Source organism: Cupressus sempervirens, chromosome 10 (genome assembly GCF_028749045.1).
Source record: "Cupressus sempervirens isolate cs-2001-9-10 chromosome 10, ASM2874904v1, whole genome shotgun sequence".
NCBI lineage: Eukaryota > Viridiplantae > Streptophyta > Pinopsida > Cupressales > Cupressaceae > Cupressus > Cupressus sempervirens.
This window is the reverse complement of record NC_143127.1, coordinates 369,571,351-369,591,794: the sequence shown is the minus strand read 5'-3', so window position 1 is coordinate 369,591,794 and position 20,444 is coordinate 369,571,351.

The window sequence follows — 20,444 nt, the reverse complement described above, 5'->3', positions numbered from 1 at the left end:
CATAAGGAGATTGGCTTTCACCCCAAATGTGGGAGCTGGTAAAATAATTGTACAAAAGAGGCCTGGGTATACTATAATTCAGAATAAAAGGGTTCCTATAAATAAGGGCAAACAAATAAAAGGATCCAATGGTATAGCCCAAGAGGAGAGACCTAATGAGCCCAGTCTTAAGAGGCAGAAGGTAATAATAGAAGAAAGGCCTCAAGTTGAAGAATATTCGTCCACTTAGTCCCCTCTGAGGATTGGAGAAGAACATCTCACTGGTGAACAGATCAAACAGATGGGATCACAGGGAGGTATTTTTATTACTCAAGCAGAATTAGATGAGGGTAACCCTCCAAAACATTCCCTCCCAAGTTTGGATCTAACTGTAGTAGATTATAGTGGCAGGGAATTGGACCCTGTGTTAGAGCAGGCAAGTCATAAATTTTTGACTGATGACAGTTTTGTTAAATCTAGGGCTTTTCAGCAATTTGCATGGAGGGAAAACATGAACATTTTTGAGGAGAAATGTAAAAAGATGAAAACAGAGCATCTAGAAATGGAAGAAACTTCCATTCAGAACCAAACTAAAGAAGAAATGATAAAAGAATTGCAAAATATAAGCCCTGAGGAAGGGAGGAAAATGGTCAAGGCATCTAACATTTTATTGTTTCCAAATTGGGATATTGTTGATGCTTTAATTTTTAGTTTTGTTTCAAATAAATTGACTTTGCAAAACCAGAATAAAGAGAACTTTCAAGGCACTACATTTGTTGAAGATCAAGCTGCATTGGTTAGTTGGTCACTGAGAAGAGGATCCAGAGCCACATCATCGCAGTCAGATGACTCTGGCTTGATGGGAAGCTTAATTGTGAGAAGAGTTGTTGATACCTCACATGTGCAAGCAACATCTTGGAATGTGGAATCTTCCAAGTTTCTTTTGGATACTGCAAAGAAGGAGGAATAGGCCATGTCTAAGTTACAGGGTAAATATGAAACACTTCTTGAGGCCTATAATAGGGAGGTAAAAAGGAGAATTGAACTTGAAAACAAGGTAATGGGGAAGTCCACAAGGCCAAGAATAACATACCCCCATCCTCCAGTGGAACCTTTTAAATCCACCCCCCTTGTAGAACTACCAAACACACCTCAAAGGCCAGAATATTATACAGCTAAGGATTTTGAAGAAGAAGAAAATAAGCTATGGGCTTTAGATGTAGAGTTAAACATGCAATATGAGGATAAGCTTAGAAAGGCCCTAATGTATTTGGTAGATAAGATTGAATGACCCTTGTTTTTTGATCAGTTGGCAAGAGTGATAAGTATATGGGAGCAACTGAAAAGCCATGCTTAAATCCTCAAGCCTATTGTTAACAAGTGGGGAAAAAGGGAAAAAGAAATCACCCTTTTATGTTATTCAGTTATAAGGTCTTCAAATGACCATATTGAAAAATTATATGATATTGCTAATGACTTGACAGATTTTGATAATAGGAGAGTTGCTTTGCAACTGAAAATTGTTTCTTATTTGAATAAATACAAGAATAAAATTTTTTATATGTTTCCTTGTGCTTTGGATAGAAAGAACCAATTGAAAAATAAGGATGAATGGAGTAAAGAACTGGATGACCTTTTTTGCATAAGGATAAATAAAGTTGTTAATGAAAAGGGGTATGCCTAATGGGCCACCATGACAAAGGAATTGGTTAAAGTCCAATTTTTTTAAAATTCTTTGAGGCAAGAATTTGTTGGTTTTGAAAAGGAGGTTGATTATATATTAAAGAAACAAGATGATATCTTGCGGTTCAGCTGGTCGGATGACATATAGTTTAACACATGGATGGCAGATATTCCTTCGGACCAGTAGTTGGAGGAAGGTAGTTCAAATAATGATAGGGAACAGGAAGATGAGGTGCAGGTCATTGACACATTAGCACCAGAATTGAAGGAAGAAGAAAGTGAAAAGGAAATAGCGCCTGCTCAAGGTGAAAGCAGTGAAAACCCATAGGAACAAACTAATCTGAAGGCATCAAAAGATCACCCCTCATTGGCTAGCTTGGTAGCCATGTATTCTAAGGATTTGGAGCAATGAGAGACAAATCAGAAGTTGATAAGTACAACAGTAACAGGAACAGACCTACCTAAAAGAATATTTGATACACCTAGCATTTTGTTGTGACCTTTTTGTCTTTTGTGTAATGTTTTGTTCCTTGGACACCTCTCAATCACATTTTCCCTTTTCATGTTGCAACTCATATCTATATAAATGAGTTTTCAAGGCATTGTGATGGTTTGAGACTTGTGTAATTTTTTGTTTTCTTTCAAGAAGAGTACATATACAGTCGGTCCAATAGTATGCAGGGGTTTTGAGTTTGCTTCCATTGTACTTTTTGATAAGCAAATTGAAATGATAGAAATGGCAATCTATTCTGGGCATTCAATTGGTTTTCTATTGGTTATTGTATTAGTCATATGAAAAAGATAATACAACAGGGTATTTACACTATATCTGTGTGCTAAAAGGAAGTATTATGTGTATGATCAAGAGTTGTATACTATTGTTAAAGCCTTGAAGAAGTGGAGACATTATTTGATTCCTAAGGAGTTTATGTGGTATATTGATCATAAAGCTTTATAGTATTTGGGAAGTCAATATAAGTTGAATCAAAGACATCTAAAGTGGGTTGAATACTTGCAGATTTTTACATTTGTGATCAAGCATAGGAGTGGAGTTACTAATCAAGTTGCTAATGCATTGAGCATAAGATGTTCTTTGATGATCGAGATGAAGGTTGAAGTTATTGGTTTTGATGAAATGAAGGAATTTTTTTATACTACCCCTATTTTTCTAAGGTGTGGAGAGAGTGCGGAGCACCAAATCTATCAGATCAAATAAGTAAGTATGATGAGTATTTCATTCAAGAAAGTACATTATTCAAAGATAATTAGTTGTGTATACCAAGAAATCCTATGAGAGTTAATTTGATTAACAAAAAACATTGTGGTGGTTTGGATGGACATTTTGGAATTGATAAGACACTGAGTTTTCTTTTGCTTAAGGATAAGTTATATCAACAAAATATGTATAATGATGTTTAGAATTTTGTAAGGATTTGTGGAATTTGTCAAATTGCAAAAGTAGTAAGTTAGAATACTAGTTTTTATATACCTATTTTTCTTCTTGAGAAAGCTTGGAGTGACATTAGTATGAATTTTGTTCTTATATTACCTAAGATAGCAAGAGGGTATGATTCCATATTTGTTGTTTTGGATAGATTTTCTAAGATGGAAAATTTCATACCATGTAAGAAGACATGAGATGTTGTGCATATTGCTAAGATTTTCTTAAAAGATATTGTTAGATTGCATGGATTCCCAAAAAGTGTTATTTCTAACAGAGAATGTAAGTTTGTTGGTTACTTTTGGAGGACTTTGTGGAAGAAGATGGGTACTGAATTGAGATTTAGTTCTACATTCCATCTACAGATAGATGGAAAGACAAAGGTTGTAAATAGAAGCTTGGGAAATTTTTTGAGATGTTTATTTGGAGATAAGCCAAGTGATTGGGATATTGTATTGGCACAAGATGAGTTTTCATATAATAATTTTGTGAATAGGAGTACAGAAAAAATATGTTTTGAGATTGTTATTAGAATGTAACCTAGAGGTATATCAGATTTGAGGGATGTTGCTAGTGAATAGAAGAGAAAAGGGGAAGAATTTTTTGATTTTATGAAGTCTTTTCATGAAGAAGTGAAGTTGAACTTGGAAAAAAGTAATCAAAAGTATACAGTGAATGTTGATAAGTCTAAGAGACATCATGTTTTTGAAGTTGGTGATGAGGTGATGATTCATTTTGTTAAGGTTGTAGCTTCTGTCAAATTGATTTGATGGTAAAACATCTTTAAGATAAATATCCTATATATTTTATATGTAATGTAATATATTTTTTATATAATATACATTATATATTATTATATAATAATATAATAACATATTACATATATGCTTAAAGATGAGTTATACATATAGTTATTTATATTATTAATATAATGATGATTAACTATAGAGACATGTCTCCTCCTCTCATATTTATATGAGATCCAAATCTGCATTTTGAAATCATTAATAACATTGGAAATGTTATTACATTTATAGAAAATGATCCATGTTACTCAACATGGTATCAAAGCCTAACTATAAATGCAAGAAAATAAAAGAATACCTTGAATATTCTAAGCATCCTTTCTAGACTTCCCATCCAACTCACAAGTGTGTGAACTCAAGGATGCTTAGGAGTGCTTCACTACAAACTACCTTAAAGGATGTTCAGTGCAATATTCTATATGAAGAACAAACCCATTTTTTTCAATACAGAGCTCTAGTAAATGGATGGACAATGAACCACTTTCTTGTTCCTTTAAGAAGAGGGTTCCTTTAATATATTTTTTAATGAATGATATTGGATCTCTACAATTGAGGTCCACAAAGGTCTATCTCCAACATTTACAAAGAGTATTGTGGCAGCGTTGGTGTGTTGCAACTTGACATTATGCATCATAATGTGGGTTAGAAACAAATGAATACTCATACCGAATGAATCCCAGTGGAAGATTGACACCAAATGGATTGCATTGAAAGACTCTCACCTAATGATCATGATGGGGTGTGAAATGAATAAGGGATTAACATATATATATATATATATATATATATATATATATATATATATATATATATATATATATATATGTATAAAATGGTTCTCTGCTAATCACACACACTGGTAGCAGATGTAGATTAACAATATGTAGAGTGGAAAGCAATAAGAATCACTTTAAAAACTCTACAAATTTTCTCTATTCTATATAAACCAAGATGATGCCTCTACATAAAGATTATCATGCTCTCTGATTGAATACGACGCAGAAAATCTTTATTTCATGGACTCCTATCACTCATTTAGATGATGTATTAGTTCCTCCTATATTATGAGAGACACATAAGGATGAATCACTTTACTCTCTAGCTAGTTATAAAATAAGTGACGTGTCATCATTAATCTTTTTAGTAAAGACAAGGGGAGGCCTTCTAACTATAATAATTGATATTGATGGTGAAAATCAAGGCACATTAAGGCACTTGGATTGGACCCATTTAAGGGTTTGGTGTTATATTCACATCATGTACATCATTCAAGTTTGCATGTTTGACTGGTCCTTATCACCTAGAATATAAGCATTTGGGCATATAAATTTAAAAAAGGTAGACCATTCTAAAAGTGACCTAAGTGTATATATGTTAGTAGAAAAGTACACTAGGTGTTTAACCAGGTGGTGTGGCCATACATGAGAAGGAAATAAATTAGACACATTAAAGGTAGGTAGGTATAAATGCATAATTTATTGCTAATGACCATTCCCATTCCTTATTTCTATTTAAATTTTTGCTAATGTCATGCGTGGGAGTATATATATTAACATATATATCTTGTGTTGATTATATTCTATATATTAATGAAAATGGAATATATGCATATATATTCAAAGTATATATTCTTATTTATGTTTTTGGAAAGATCTTTATTATTCTAGAAATAGATAATACTAAGAGGGGGGGTGGTGAATCAATATTCTACAAACTTTTGCACACAACAGGATATTGTTAATTACTTTCTAACTTGCATATGGAAGTAAACCATAATTGTTGAATAGTAAATATAAACATGCACATAGAGAACTCATAACACCATTATTTGTTAACTAGGGAAACCCTGGCCAAGGGAAAACCCTGGTGGGGATGGTACCCACTAGATGATTCACTAAACAATAGGATCCTATTAAGGGTATTGACCCTATTAGGAGTCTATGAAGTACATATATTATTTCAAGTCCTTGATAGAGGACTAGGCCTTGTTAGAAGCCTCAACCCTATTAGGAGTTGTTACAACCTTGTTAGGAGTTGCTATAACTATTACACGCAAGAATATCTCATTGCCCTAACATGCAATTATACAATTTAATTCCTTCACAAAATAGGTATACATACAATACTTTCTTGGCTACTATAACTCAAAATTGCTCCAATCTTACATCAAATTTCACATCACATAAAACTTGCAGATATTTCTCATAATAGTTTGCATGTCACATCTAATCGCACAAGTTCCTCCTTCTTTGTGCAAGATAAGATCTTTACTTATATCTTTCACATTAACAAAACTCTGTACTGGAAACCTTCATGTCTTCACATGCTTGACATAATATAAAATAACTTATGGAATAATATCCACATAGTCAGCTCAACATAACTTAGTAATTATTTTGTAACCAAAATAATTCCTTAAGTCATACAACTTTGTTTACTGCTATGCTATGTTTTGCACTATTAAGTACCCACACTTTTAATCTTACTATAACTTGTGTCATACTGTTCATACACATCTATGCAATGGAACACATCATCATGATAGTTTCAGGAAGCTTTCCTCAACTACAAATAAGATAACTCTCAACGCATTATCCATACTCTTAAGATCTATTCTCTGAATTGCTGCAAACTATTTAATACTTAAACGATTTCTATCTTTAAATGCATAAATGAAATGTTGAATGTATGTTTCCATAAATGAAAACCATCAAGACATATAGCTGACCATATTTCAAATAATCTCCTCCTTTGGCATCGATGGAAACATTTTATAAGTCCCAAAATGATATCATACATAACAAAAACAAATAAAAGTAACTATACAAAAATTGCCTTTAGAACATAACAATTTTAGCTCTCTCTCTCTCTCTCTCTCTCTCTCTCTCTCTCTCTCTCTCTCTCTCTCCCTCCCCTATAATACTAAACATTGGTTAGATAGTCGTATGGCTACTTATTTGGCTTTCTCTTCCTATTCAGTTTATAAATCTAGCAATCGTATTCATCCTATGTCTATGGATAAATGTTAGAAAACCTTAGTACCTTTGGATTAAAGGTATATCCTATCATTAAATTCATTGAAAATATATAAATGATGGAGCTATAACTCTTAATTTAGAGGATAGTTATCAATCAATGATAACTAATCCAACTATTAGTGTATTTTGTCTTTCATAGTTGGGCATGTTGAGTTCTCTTTTATTTTTCTATCCAAAGGACAAATCTGTTTACTAACAGGATGCAAGCATGAAGCTCAAAGAATTATAAATGTAAGTGGATGTATGCAAAGGTGTAATATAAGTTATGCCAAGCACTCCTAAGGTTACAAGTCTCCATATTTTCAAGGTTTCAAGTGTTTTGGACCAAAGTTTACAATGTCTTTACAATGTTGAAATTTTTTGACAAGTGTTTGAATAGTATCCAAGGTGTAAATTTGCAAGTTTTTCTTTATCTTGATTAATTTTTTACACACACACAAGGCACAATTAGACAAGAATAGTTTTACATCACAACCTAGGATTTAAGACTGTATATTCCATTGAATTCCCACTTGAACCGAAGTTCATCCATGCTTATCTAGAGTGGACAACTTAGAATCTTGGCACCATAGGCTCTCCCTTATAGTGAACTCACTTCTTGGGGCTACCAAGATTTGGTTCCCAAGGGGCATTACTTCCCTAGGGACTATTGTCTCTACTAAGGATGTGAGAATATGGGATGTGTTCATGGACATTAGTGACCCCTTGAGCTAGTGGGTAGAAAGGATTTTGGTCTCTAAAACAAGGTATTTAGTGTGGTCATTTCATTTGAAAAATGAATGATAAACTTCCTCAGAAGGTCTTCGAGCCCTAAGAACTAGGGTTTGATACACCACACAGATATTGGAGGAGAGCTATCACACAACAATACCATTGACATGACATTAATTGTATCAAGTCTATTATAGTGGTTGGAATGTTGAAACCTAGTTTTGGCCCATCACCACTTCAAGGTCACTCCCTGGGGCTCACCAAGTGATGAGTCTTGTGTCCAAGATAGGCCTCTCTATAGAAATTGCACAAATTTCTCTTGCACCCAAGATCTATGAATAACGAGGGGAGATGATATGTCCATGCAACTCCTAGGGTTTTAAACAATACATAAGCACCAAGTAGTATAGAAAGTTAATTTTGGTGAACCAAATAAAGTGTTATCTAATCTACAAAAAACATGCATAGAGTTTGAACAAGCACACAAGTCTTCAACAACATCCTGCAAACAAGCATTAGTAGTTTTTCAATGAATGTGTTCTCCCAATGATTGCCACATATTGTAAATAGACCATCAGTAACAAAAAGTCATCTACTCCAAGTTCTAACATGAAATTGAAACCCTAGATGTGAATTTTGATCAAAATAGGTGCTTTCTGTGAACCAAATGAGCTCTGATAGAGCAGATTACACCCCAAAAGACCAAAATGACTCAAGATGCCCCCAATTGTGCTTAGACAATGAATATTACATCCATGGTGTAGTTGGGGTCCTAAAGGGTGCTGTTGGTAGTTTTTAGGTGCAGTTGGGAGAGTGGAAGTAGGCTATAGGGAAATGGTGTCAAATAAATACCTAGAAACTTAAATCTTAAAGCCTGCCTAATTCATCAATTTCTGTCTCCAGTTTATGGGTTTGTTTACTTTGAAGTCATTTAAATAAGGTTTATTTGGCTGAATGCAGTCTGGATGGGTTGTATGCTGGTTTTATTGTTGCTTTTAATTCAAGCAATTATATAAATGCTTTATTAAATCACTAGGGTTTATGATTTCATAAAAGGGATATTGCATAAGAATTGATGGAGACACAACCCAAGCATGGAATGGACACAACAAGAAAGGGAAAATTTTATTCACTGTGTAAATATGCTAATACATTCAGTACAAAGAAAATAGACTTCAAAACATGCCCTAAGGGCTTACAATATCATAAATCTAGAGATAATTTCTCCTTTCAGTACCTCCTCTCAAACTCCACTCCAAACTGCCTTTTACAATGCCAGAAACGTTCTTAAATAGACCTCGAAGGTTGAAGGATTAGGAGTACATTCTAGAAAGTGCTAGTTGGCATCCACTGACCAAGTAGAAGGCTCCAAAATCTATGTTAGAAGTCAACGCAAAAATCTAGAAGAATCAAGAAACGATAATCGAACTTCCAGGAGGCATAACTTTTGAACCGTAGCTCCGATTGACGAACCGTTTACATTTTTGGAAAGCTCTCAAAGCGCTCTATAGCCTTATGGACCAGCTTTTCTCATCCCACATTTTCATCCCTTTTTGAGGTCATTTAATGCCCCTAACCTAACTTTGAAGCATTCTTAGGAGGTCTCCAAAAATCAAAAAATAGCAATAACTTTCAAACCGTGGGGCCTTTTGACCTAATTCTTTCTCTGGAATGCTCTAAATTATAATTACAATCATCTAACCAATTTACACCTTCTAGTTCACCAAAATGATGGCTCAATTACATACTCCTATTTTTCTGGCATTTACATGTATCCCAAGGTGTTCAAATACTCTATCCTAGAACACTGATAGTGGAACTGTGAGAGTTGGAACCTTTATTTGACCCAAATGGGTATCCAAAAATGAAAAAACATGAAACAGAAACTAAGTCTAAGTACATTTTTTTGGTTGACAATGGATTGCCCTTATACCTCTGGATGCTCCTACATCAAACACCTAGGGTAGATTGAAAAGTGACCCTGTCACTTTATGAATGGTAGAGGAAATCCCAAATGGGAAACCTCAGCTGCTGAAATCCAAGTTGAGTCCTCTATCGGCCGTCCTTTCCACTTGACCAAATACTCTTCATACTACCTATGTCTGGTACTCCTACCCACACAATGATCTACAATGTCTTCTATCTCCTCCTTTTTAGAAGGAGGAATTGGACATGGCTCTAACATCGGCTCCTCATCTGCACCATCATCATGATACCCTATTAAGTCTACAATGTTGAAAATAGGAGAAATGTGGATACCATCTGGCAACTCCACCTCATATGCATTTCTTGAGTTATGTTTCTTTAGAATTTTGCTGGGGCCAAATTTCTTTATTTTCAGCTTGTTGTAAGTACCGGATGGAAATCTTTCTTTCTGTAAGTGTACCATGACTAGATCCCCTACTTGGAATTCCTTTCTAAAATTTGGAAGTGCCAACACAGGTTGTTCTGTCACCTTCTTCTTCAACACTTCAAAACTTCTCGCAACTACTGCAGTCCATTTGAACTCTTTTCTACCCCTCTTATTGTGTCAGTTAGGGGTGCACATATGCCACTGAAATTCTTAATGAACTTCCTTTAAAAACTAACTAGACCATGGAACGATCTTACCTTAGTAGTAAACCTTGGAGTAGGCCATTCCAAGATGGCTTTTACCTTCTCTAGATCCATTTTAAGACTTTCAGGTGATATAACAAACCCTAAGTAGACTAACTCCCTTTTTGCAAAGATACACTTCTTTAGATTAATTAACAGTTTCTCTTCCCTTAACCTTTCAAGGACACTATGAATATGCAATAAATGTTCTTCGAAAGTCTTGCTGAAAATTAAAATATCATCCAAATAGACAATAAATTTTTTTCCCAAGAACTTCTTAAGTACCTCATTCATAAGCTGCATGAAGGTGCTTGGGGCGTTCATCAATCCAAAGGGCATGACTAACCACTCATAAAGACCCTCCTTGTTCTTGAAGGTTGTTTTCCACTCATCTCCTTCTTGTATCTGTATTTGATGATAGCCACTTTTGAGGTCTATCTTTGTGAAGTACTGAGCTCCACTCAAGCAGTCCATAACATCATCCATTCTTGGCAAAGGAAACCGATACTTTATGGTTATCCTATTTATAGCTCGAGAGTCTATACACATCCTCCACTCTCCATCCTTCTTTGGTGCTAGTACTACAGGTGTTGCACATGGACTTAGGCTCTCTCGAATCAAGCCCTTCCTCAATAGCTCCTGAACCTGTCTATTTAGCTCCTCAATTTCAGTAGGAGTCATCCTGTGAGAAGCCTTGTTAGGAAAACTAGCTCCTGGGATTAAATCTATCTGATGATTGATTTGCCTTACTGGTGGCAATCCTTCTGGAACATTATCAGAGATGATATCTCCAAACTCACCTAGTAAATCTGAAACTTCAAGCGGTATTTCACTACTACCTTCTTTATCTTTCCTAGGAATCAAAGCATAACACATACGCTGATGTTTCATTCCATCCAAAAACTTCCTTCCATCAACAAGACAAATCCTAGCACTGCTACATACCTTTTCACCTTCCTTTTTCATGGGCTTCAGTTCGTGGCAAACTCCATCCTTTGTTAGAGAGTATGTGTTTGCATGACCATCATGTACTACATGCCTATCAAACTACCATAGTCTACCCAACAATAGATGGCAAACATCCATTGGAATAACATCACACAAAACTTCATCATGGTAACTCCCAATTTTGAACTTCACTAAACATTGTTCACTTACCAGGACCTTATGATCATCCTTCACCCAAGCAATCCAATAGGGCTGGGGGTGTTTCTCCCTCTTGAGCTTGAGCTTAGAGACCATCTCCTCTGATACCAAGTTATCAATGCTACCACCATCAATGATCACATCACAACATTTATCTTCACACTTGCACCTGGTACAGAATAAACTCCTCCTTTGTCCTGGTTCAATCTCACCACTTAGTAGGACCCTTTCATTTACTAAAGTCTCTCATCTTTCTACATCCTCTGAATGTGATGATTGTGCATCCTCATCCACATGAGCAACCCTAGCTTGAGCCTCACCTCTCCTATCTGTCCTTTCTTGTCGTTGAGGGCATTCAAAGGCACGATGACCTTATTCATTGCAATGGAAATAGGTACCATGGAAGCCTCCTCTTCCTTGTCCACATCCTCTACCTCTTCCTCTCTGATTTCCAAAGTCTTGATCACGAGAGCGGTTGAAACCCTCGTTCCTCTAGTTCCTGCTAGTACCCACATCTTCATTTTTCTTTTGGGTTTGATTTCGACCTCCAGATGACCTACCACTACCCCTTCCTCCTTGACCATGCCCTCTTTGTCTCCCTTCAAACCTCTTATTTATCTTCTCTTCAACTCGTAGGGCAAATTGGTACGCTTCTTCAATGCTGGTCATTCTTACCAGACTTAATTCCTCCTGGATGCTAGGTCGCAACCCACTTAAATAACGAGCAACCTTTTCCTTATTTGCTTCTGGATGCCCTGCTCTAATAAGAAGTCGGTAAAACTCCTCTGTATATTCTTGGACTGATTTTCCTACTTGCTTTAACCCATGCAACTTCTTAAACAAATCAAGCTCATAATCAACATGAATGAATTGCTTCTTCAATTTGTCCACCATACGATCCCACCTTGTGATCTTCTCCTTTCCTCTTCTGTTTCTTTCCAATTGAACCTCTTGCCACCAGATTTTGGCATGGCCTTTCAGTTTGGCCTTTGCAAACTTAACCCTATATGGATCCCTCATATCCTCATACTCAAAGTACTCTTCCAGTTCATTGATCCAGTCAATCAACTCATCTGGTTTCAGATTTCTTGAAAATACACCCACATCAATTGTAGGTCTTTTTCCAAACTTAGTAATGGCCCTAAAAAGAATTTCCTCTGCCTGATTCAAAACTTGCTCGTCAAATTCCCCTTCTGGTCTAATTTTTTCTTCTTCATTGTCATCCTCAATTTCGTCGCTTGCGGCAACATTTGTTCCTCTGCGGAGCTCCTCCTGCAATGCTTGTACCTACCTTTGGAGGGCTCTAACCTCCTCAGGATTAATAGCTCTAACCCTTCCACCATGCTCTCTTTGTGGAGGCATCTTCTTAACTCAAACCCACAACCACACAATCCTGGTGCAAACTGCCTCATAGTCGACGCTCTGTCTACACACTCAGGAAAACCAGCTCTGATACCACTTGATGGAGACACAACCCAAGCACAGAATGGACACAACAAGAAAGGAAAAATTTTATTCACTGTGTAAATATGCTAATACATTCAGTACAGAGAAAATAGACTTCAAAACATGCCCTAAGGGCTTACAATATCATAAATCTGGAGATAATTTCTCCTTTCAGTACCTCCCTCAAACTCCACTCTGAACTGCCTTTTACAATGCCAGAAATGTTCTTAAATAGACCCCAAAGGTTTAAGGATTAGGAGTACATTCTAGAAAGTGCTAGTTGGCATCCACCGACCAAGTAGAAGGCTCTAGAAGCTACATTAGAAGTTGACGCAAAAATCTAGAAGAATCCAGAAACGGTAACCAAACTTTTGGGAGACATAACTTTTGAACTGTAGCTCCGATTGACGAACTGTTTACATTTTTGGAAAGCTCTCGAAGCACTCTATAGCCTTATGGACCAGCTTTTCTCGTCCCCCATTTTTTGGCCCTTTTTGAGGTCATTTAATGCCCCAAACCTACTTTGAAGCATTCTTAAGAGGTCTCCAAAAATCAAAAAACTGTAATAACTTTCAAACCATGGGGCCTTTTGACCTAATTCTTTTTCTGAAATGCTCTAAATTATAATTACAATCATCTGACCAATTTACACCTTCTAGTTCACCAAAATGATGGCTCAATTACATACTCCTATTTTTTTTGGCATTTACACGTATCCCAAGGTGTTCAAATACTCTATCCTAGAACACTAATAGTGGAACTATGAGAGTTGGAACCTTTATTTGACCCAAATGGGTATCCAGAAATGAAAACACATGAAATAGAAACTAAGTCTAAGTACATTTTTTTGGTTGACACAGGATTGCCTTTATACCTCTGGATGCTCCTGCATCAAGAATGGATATGGGTGATTGCAGTTGATTAATTCTTATACAAGTTATTTGAATTAGATCTCCCGCCAATAGTCAATTTCTTGACCAACGAATAAGGCACTGGTCGTATAAATCAGAAGTAAACAAGGATGAATTTTGCTGCTGCATATCAAGTCATCTTATAAAATCAAAATTATTTCAATCATGTTCAAGAATTATAAACTCTGGTCTCAACTCATTTATATCTAATTCTTGAATCTTAGGTAGCTATTATTTCCAGGAATATTTGTAAATTTTAGGAGAATTATGACCAGATCTGCTGATAAGGGATGTGTATAATTTTGAGAGCATTGAAGAATTGAAGTGAACTGTGTATGTATTTGAAGGTAACAGATGAGAATCAGAATGAAACTAAGATAATTTCATACACAGTTGCATTAGAATTATCCCTAGGTATACCTGCCTTGGTTTAGCAGAGCCAGAAGAGTAGGAAACCATCATTTGGTTTTGTTGAAGTTGGGTTATAGTGATTCATTCATATAGTTGATATTGGGAATTGGCTAATCCCTAGATTGTGTGAGTCATTTCATTGTGATATTAAGCATTTTGTTGCTTGATAGTTTCAGCAGTTTGAAACACCAACAAGATACACGCTACTCCTAATCATTCAAAGCACAAGCATGAGGGAAAAAATGAATAATTATTTATAGCAGGATTATCTATGAGAGAATATAACACAACTTCAAGAGTATAAGTTGTGTCTTTAGCCAGAGATGATAAAGCAAATTGCTTCTTTTCTTCTTCTTTTTTCTCCCACACAAGCATACCCATTTGCACGTCATCTGCTAGAATCACTACATTACATTTTCTATTTTGGAGAAATAGTTCCTTAAAATGGTACTTCTAGATTGCACTAGGAAAGCTTGTATAACTTATAACAATCCATCTCATATAGTTTCCTCATAGTATTTACATTGTTGGGGCTCCAAACTCTACAATGAAGTTCTTTTGAAAAATTGCAAGCTAAGCTTCCTTTCTTCTTTAAATAAAGTAGTGAAAAAGACTCCTGACTCAACAAGGTCATGTTGTGGATGCAAGCCATACAAAAAGATGAAAATAAACTACTGGAATGAAGAGGAAATGAATGCATCTACAGATGTTCTACAATATATCAATCCTCCCAAAGATTGAGTTCTTGTTTAATGTCTTGCAAAGCAATCTACAGTAAAATGGCCACAAACCTGTGTGAATGGGTCTGGATCAAATTTTGTCAGAGGTAATGCTGCTAATTTGAGTGAAAAAGCAAATGGGAGCAGCTATGGCATATTACATTCTTTGTTTCTGATCCAGAGTTTTCCAACACCAAGACATCTCGAGATTCCCTGCATGCAAAAGAAATACAAAAAATGAATAGTGCATTATATCAGAAATATAAATTTTCCATAGCTTTGTCCTAGCACTTAAATATATGCTAACCCTGAACCTAAACATCATCTATAAAACAACTTTGTGACCTAAAAGAATTAACAATGGCTCTGTTTTTTGAATTGCGATGAGTAGAAGAGAAAGATAAAATGTAAAAGCATTGAATAGCTTTGGAATCCGCCTCTGCAACTTTCTGATAGATAACAAACTTGGAATGATATCTAATGACCAGATTCTTACCTCCTTTCTCCTCTCCTGTTGACCTTGCACCAAACTCTCGCCCATTGCAGTCATGGTGTGCCCCAAAACAAAATTAACACTGCCGTGACCTTTTTTCTTATGTTTTGAAGGTCGAAATTTAAACAAGTTTACCATAGTCAAAATTTCGACCATATCGGGCCCATTTTTTCAAAAAAAAAAAAAATTTAACAACCCAAATAGGCCTTTGGTCAAAAATTTTGGTCGAAAATGGGGGCCTAATGTACTAGTGGGGGATCTATTTCAATAATTGTTAAAAGAATGAATGTTGGATCAATATGGTTTTCGGTTTATTATTAAACCATAATCATATTGCTCTAAGTGACTGAAAGTAATATGTTTTATAGTTATTATAGCACCTTGTTATCTTGGATATTATTGTTGTAGCGTTTTCAGTAGAGTCATATCCTCCTACAAGGGAAAAGGGTTCAATGGGACCCACACAGTGAGTTCTTTAGTTTTACCATTCTTGTAGGCTTCCAGGAGTAAGCCTAAGTCTAGGGGGGTTGGATGTGGTGCCTACCCCTAGTTTGCATTTTTCTATCTTCGTTGAACTCTTTTACGCCAGTTTTATGCTTGATGATTAGTAGCATTGTTTTGAGATTATCAGATATTGTTTCAGATTCAGTTGATTTATGATGAGATTACTTGTTACTCTATACTTCATGTAAGCATGATGATTATTTCAGTGTTTTCAGTTATTGATGATTGTTAGTTAGATGGGTTATCATATATGTTTTCTTATGGATACTTACCCCATACTACATGTGTATGGTGTACGTGTATGTTTTCTTTATGTATGACATTTCTGATGTGGTTAAGGAAGGGAGTTGTAGTCACCTGCTAGTTGAGATCTACACAATGCACCATTTCCTGCCATTGCTTGTTTAGTTTAGAATATTGTGTTTGTACATGTGTGAATTTTATGCAGATTGCAGGTACCAAGTATCGACTTCCCTGAATTGCCAGGATGAGCGTACCCTATTGCATTATCTTAATGGTAAGAGAGGGGAGATAAATTCTTGAGTCCAAATCCTAAACCTTTAAGCCATTTTTTCTAGAAAATTAGGACAAGTATCTGAGTTGTTTACCTTCTGAATGTGTCGAATGATGTTGATTCATGATTATAACCATTTAGTTTGATCTTGTATGTGTTTTCTATGATGGGTTTTCGTATTTTGTTTTATGAACCTTTGGTGATTTTTTCTATTAATTAAGTCAAATTAAATTATTAAATTAATGATTTAATTTCATGAAAATTTATTATGGTATTTTTAATATTTAATTACATTTAATTAATTGGGAAATTAATTAAATAAAAAGAAGTAAATTTAAAGATAAAATTTATAAGTTTAATTTTAGAACGTGATAATATTTATTTAATTTAATAATAATATATTTAGAGTTCATTTTTAAATAAAAGCTAAATATTATTATTATTTAAGTTAATGCATATTTTATCAATTAAATGTTCAAAAATAATTTAAGTAAGGGAAAAGATATTAATTTATTAAAAGTTTTAAGATTACATGATGTGTGCATGAGATTAAAATTTAATAAATTGATTAAAAGAGAGAAGTCAAGTGAAATTAAATAAACTTATTTTATAATTTTATAAACATGCATGGAAAAGATAAAGAAAAGATAATAAAGAGTGAAGTCTGGTGAGTAGAGAGTTCTCTCGGGTGATCGCACAATTAGTGCCCCAATTTTAGGAGAGAATTCCATATCACAATTGGAGAGTTCATTTTCAAAGGACCATGAATTTTGGAGGAGGAAAAATTTTTGGAAGAGAGAAGGTTCTTTTTGGCGAGGAGAAATTTCTCTCAATTTTCTTGGGTGTAGCGATTCGCATCAGAGTCCAGGTAGATTCTTGTGATTATTCACATAGTTTATTATGCTTCTTCTTTCTTGTCTTCATCGTGTCTGTCGAATGGTTATCTAAATAACTCTTGTGATGAATGTTTCAATATTGTGAAATTCTAGTATATATATTTAATCTTCTGTGTATGGAAAAATCAAAAGATGGATATTATCCTTCTTTAGTAAATTTTTTAAAAATGGAAATTGACCAAAGAAGGGTTTTGTATTAAATTCAAAATTTTCAATTGAGAATTTGACCGATTGGTCATATTTCCTCTATGAGATTAAGGTTGGAACTGTTATTAACATATATATAAGGGGTATTGTTTTCAATCAATTTTATAAATTATAAATAAATTTAAAAAATAATAATATGTTCGTATGTGTGTGTGTGTGTGTGTGTGGGTGAGAGGGAGGTAGGCCACCACATCCCACCTCCCCCTCCTTTTACTTCCCACTGCTCAGCTAGTACTCGCAACAAATTCTGCTACGGCAGCAGTAGAGCCACTGCGATGGCCGCGTGAGCGGCAGGCGACAGGCCTTTATAAACATACGTATGGTTTTTTTTCAAATTTTTAATTTTATTAAAAATTTTAATTATGTTATTTTTAAATTGTAATTTAAATAAAAAATTATTTATTAATAATTTTAAAAATAGTTCTTTATTATTAAAAAGGTTATAAATTAATAAATATTTTTAATTAAAGTTAAATATTATTAGAACTAAATAAATCAATTTAGTAGCTTAAATAATTGTTAATGAATTTAATTAAACTTATTATTAACTAAGATTAACTATTAATGAATATTACCTGATAACGTTTAAATTATTAATTAATGATATTATTTTTTCTAATCAAATGGTAATTAATTAATTTGAAAATCAATTATTATTATTTTAATAATCATAATAAATAAATTTCCCTTAAATTATTGGAAATAATTAAATTGTACTTGAATAGGGCTAATTGTGCAATTAATTAAATATAAGAAATGGGTTAAATGGTAAGGGTTAAAATGCAAATCTTATGTACTCGAAAACTTACATCGAACGAAAATTGAAACCTTACATTTAACTCAACTATGTGTTTTCAAAAATCAAACCAAACTATAAGTCTGCTTTGTTTTATGCATGTTGTCTATGTTTTGGGTTTGGGTTGACTGGAGTGTTGACCAGTTTTAGGACATTTACCAGAGGCTTGGGGGTTCTGTGAATGTGATGTTATGATGATTTGATATCGATCTTTCTAAACTCAACCATGGTAATGTGTCTGGTATGCTCTATGATGTGTATACTCTATTGATTGTTATTGCTTTCTAGTGTTCTCTTGTGAAACTAAGGTGAAAGGTGTGACCTACTTGACTTAACCATTTTGAATCTTTGATCAGTTATTTTTGAGAGGCTTTCTAGTTGCTCGTAGAGAACTAATATATTATTTTGAACTATCTTTTGATGTTTTCTAGTCACTTGTATAGGACTGAGGTGATTTAAGGTGATTCTTTGATTTATACTTTTATGAGCCTAGGGTAGTTTATCTATATATAATGTCGGGAAGTAGCTTACAATGGAGGCCAGGGCCCTAAGTGGCTACTAGGGTAACCCATTGTCAGTTGTTTAATAAGTGAAAACACTACACTAAATGGGAATAAAATGAACCTAATAAGAGTCTTTGTATGTTCTTGCCCATGCCTCGAGTGCTAGTATAGACTAGGATGGGACTAGAGAGAACGCTTGGTTGCGACCATGCATTGTTAGTATGCCTTATCAGTATGAGAGGATATTAGTGCCACATAGGGATCACTAGGGGGTTAGGGTCTTGAGAGACTACCAGGATAACTCTAGCATGATTCGTGTGATGACACTTGGTCACTTACATAGTAGGTTTCCTATGTGTCTTTGTGTGCCTCTAGGTATAGATGTCGATTTATCTTGGAACCTTTGAGTTAGATTACTTTTAGGATTTCTTAGACTTAGAGATTACTTTTGATATTTGGATTGATATCCTGCTTGGGACTTGAGACTATCCCCTCAGCGCAGTGGGAGTGGGCCATTTAGGTTCCATGCAGTCGGGTGTTAGTGCTTTTTACTCTTACCATTGAGATCCGCCCATTGATGCCAAGGTTGGAGTTTGTTGTCGACATTTCCTTTCATTCTATTCTTGCATATTATGATGGATGGCTATATCTTTATGATAGATGATTTCACTTATTGTATTGTGCTTTGTTTCATGGATCTGAAAGGGATGATGTAATCTATTTTTATAAATGTATATTCTTTTAGCCTTTCATACCCTGTGACATGTACAATGGATGATTGAGCATTCCAAATTTTATTGCCAAGTAGCATTCGGAACAAATGTATATTATTTAAATGGACTTTGGACTTTTAATTACTCTTTCATGTGGTTGTGGAATTTGTTAGACTTAGTATTAATTAATATTTAAATGTGACTCAACATCTTGTGATCCTTAAGGAATGTAATATGTTATATTTTCTTATGCATTATTGTAGGTTATTACTTCTGCTACTTTATATTTGACATGTGTGTTATTCTTTCTTTTAAAAAAAGGTTTGACAAACTTAGTAAAACTTTAGGTTAATTCTTTTGGATCCCTTGGCAGAGCATTACAAAACCAAAACCAAATGAATTATAACTCAAATGCCTATCCAAAAATATATATTTCAGATTGGTGTCTATTCATATTCGCTCCTACCAACAAAAACAATACTTAGATTTTTGGAAAAATAACTCAAAAAATGGAATAAACTTACAAAAATTCAACTTCTTCTTATTTAAAATCTTCTCCAAACTTTTACAACTTGTACAATATGTAAATCACTACCAATAAATGAAACTTTAAATCCCTTTCAAGTTATATAACTAATTAATTACCTCCTATGACCATTCACCTTCTCTATTACATCAACTTTTTTCATATTGTCACATTTTATGATAATATTTTATTACATAATTGAAAACTTTTGTATTTTCCTAAAAATGACCTCTAAACTTTATAAAACCATTACTAACATTTAAAAAAAAGACTATAAATGAAAATTTTAAAATATTTTACCCTTCCAAGGATTGATTTACATCATTTGACCATATATTCACTAGACAACTTTGACAACTTTTTTACAAATGACCTTATTTAGCCTTACAAATTAACTCAAATAGAT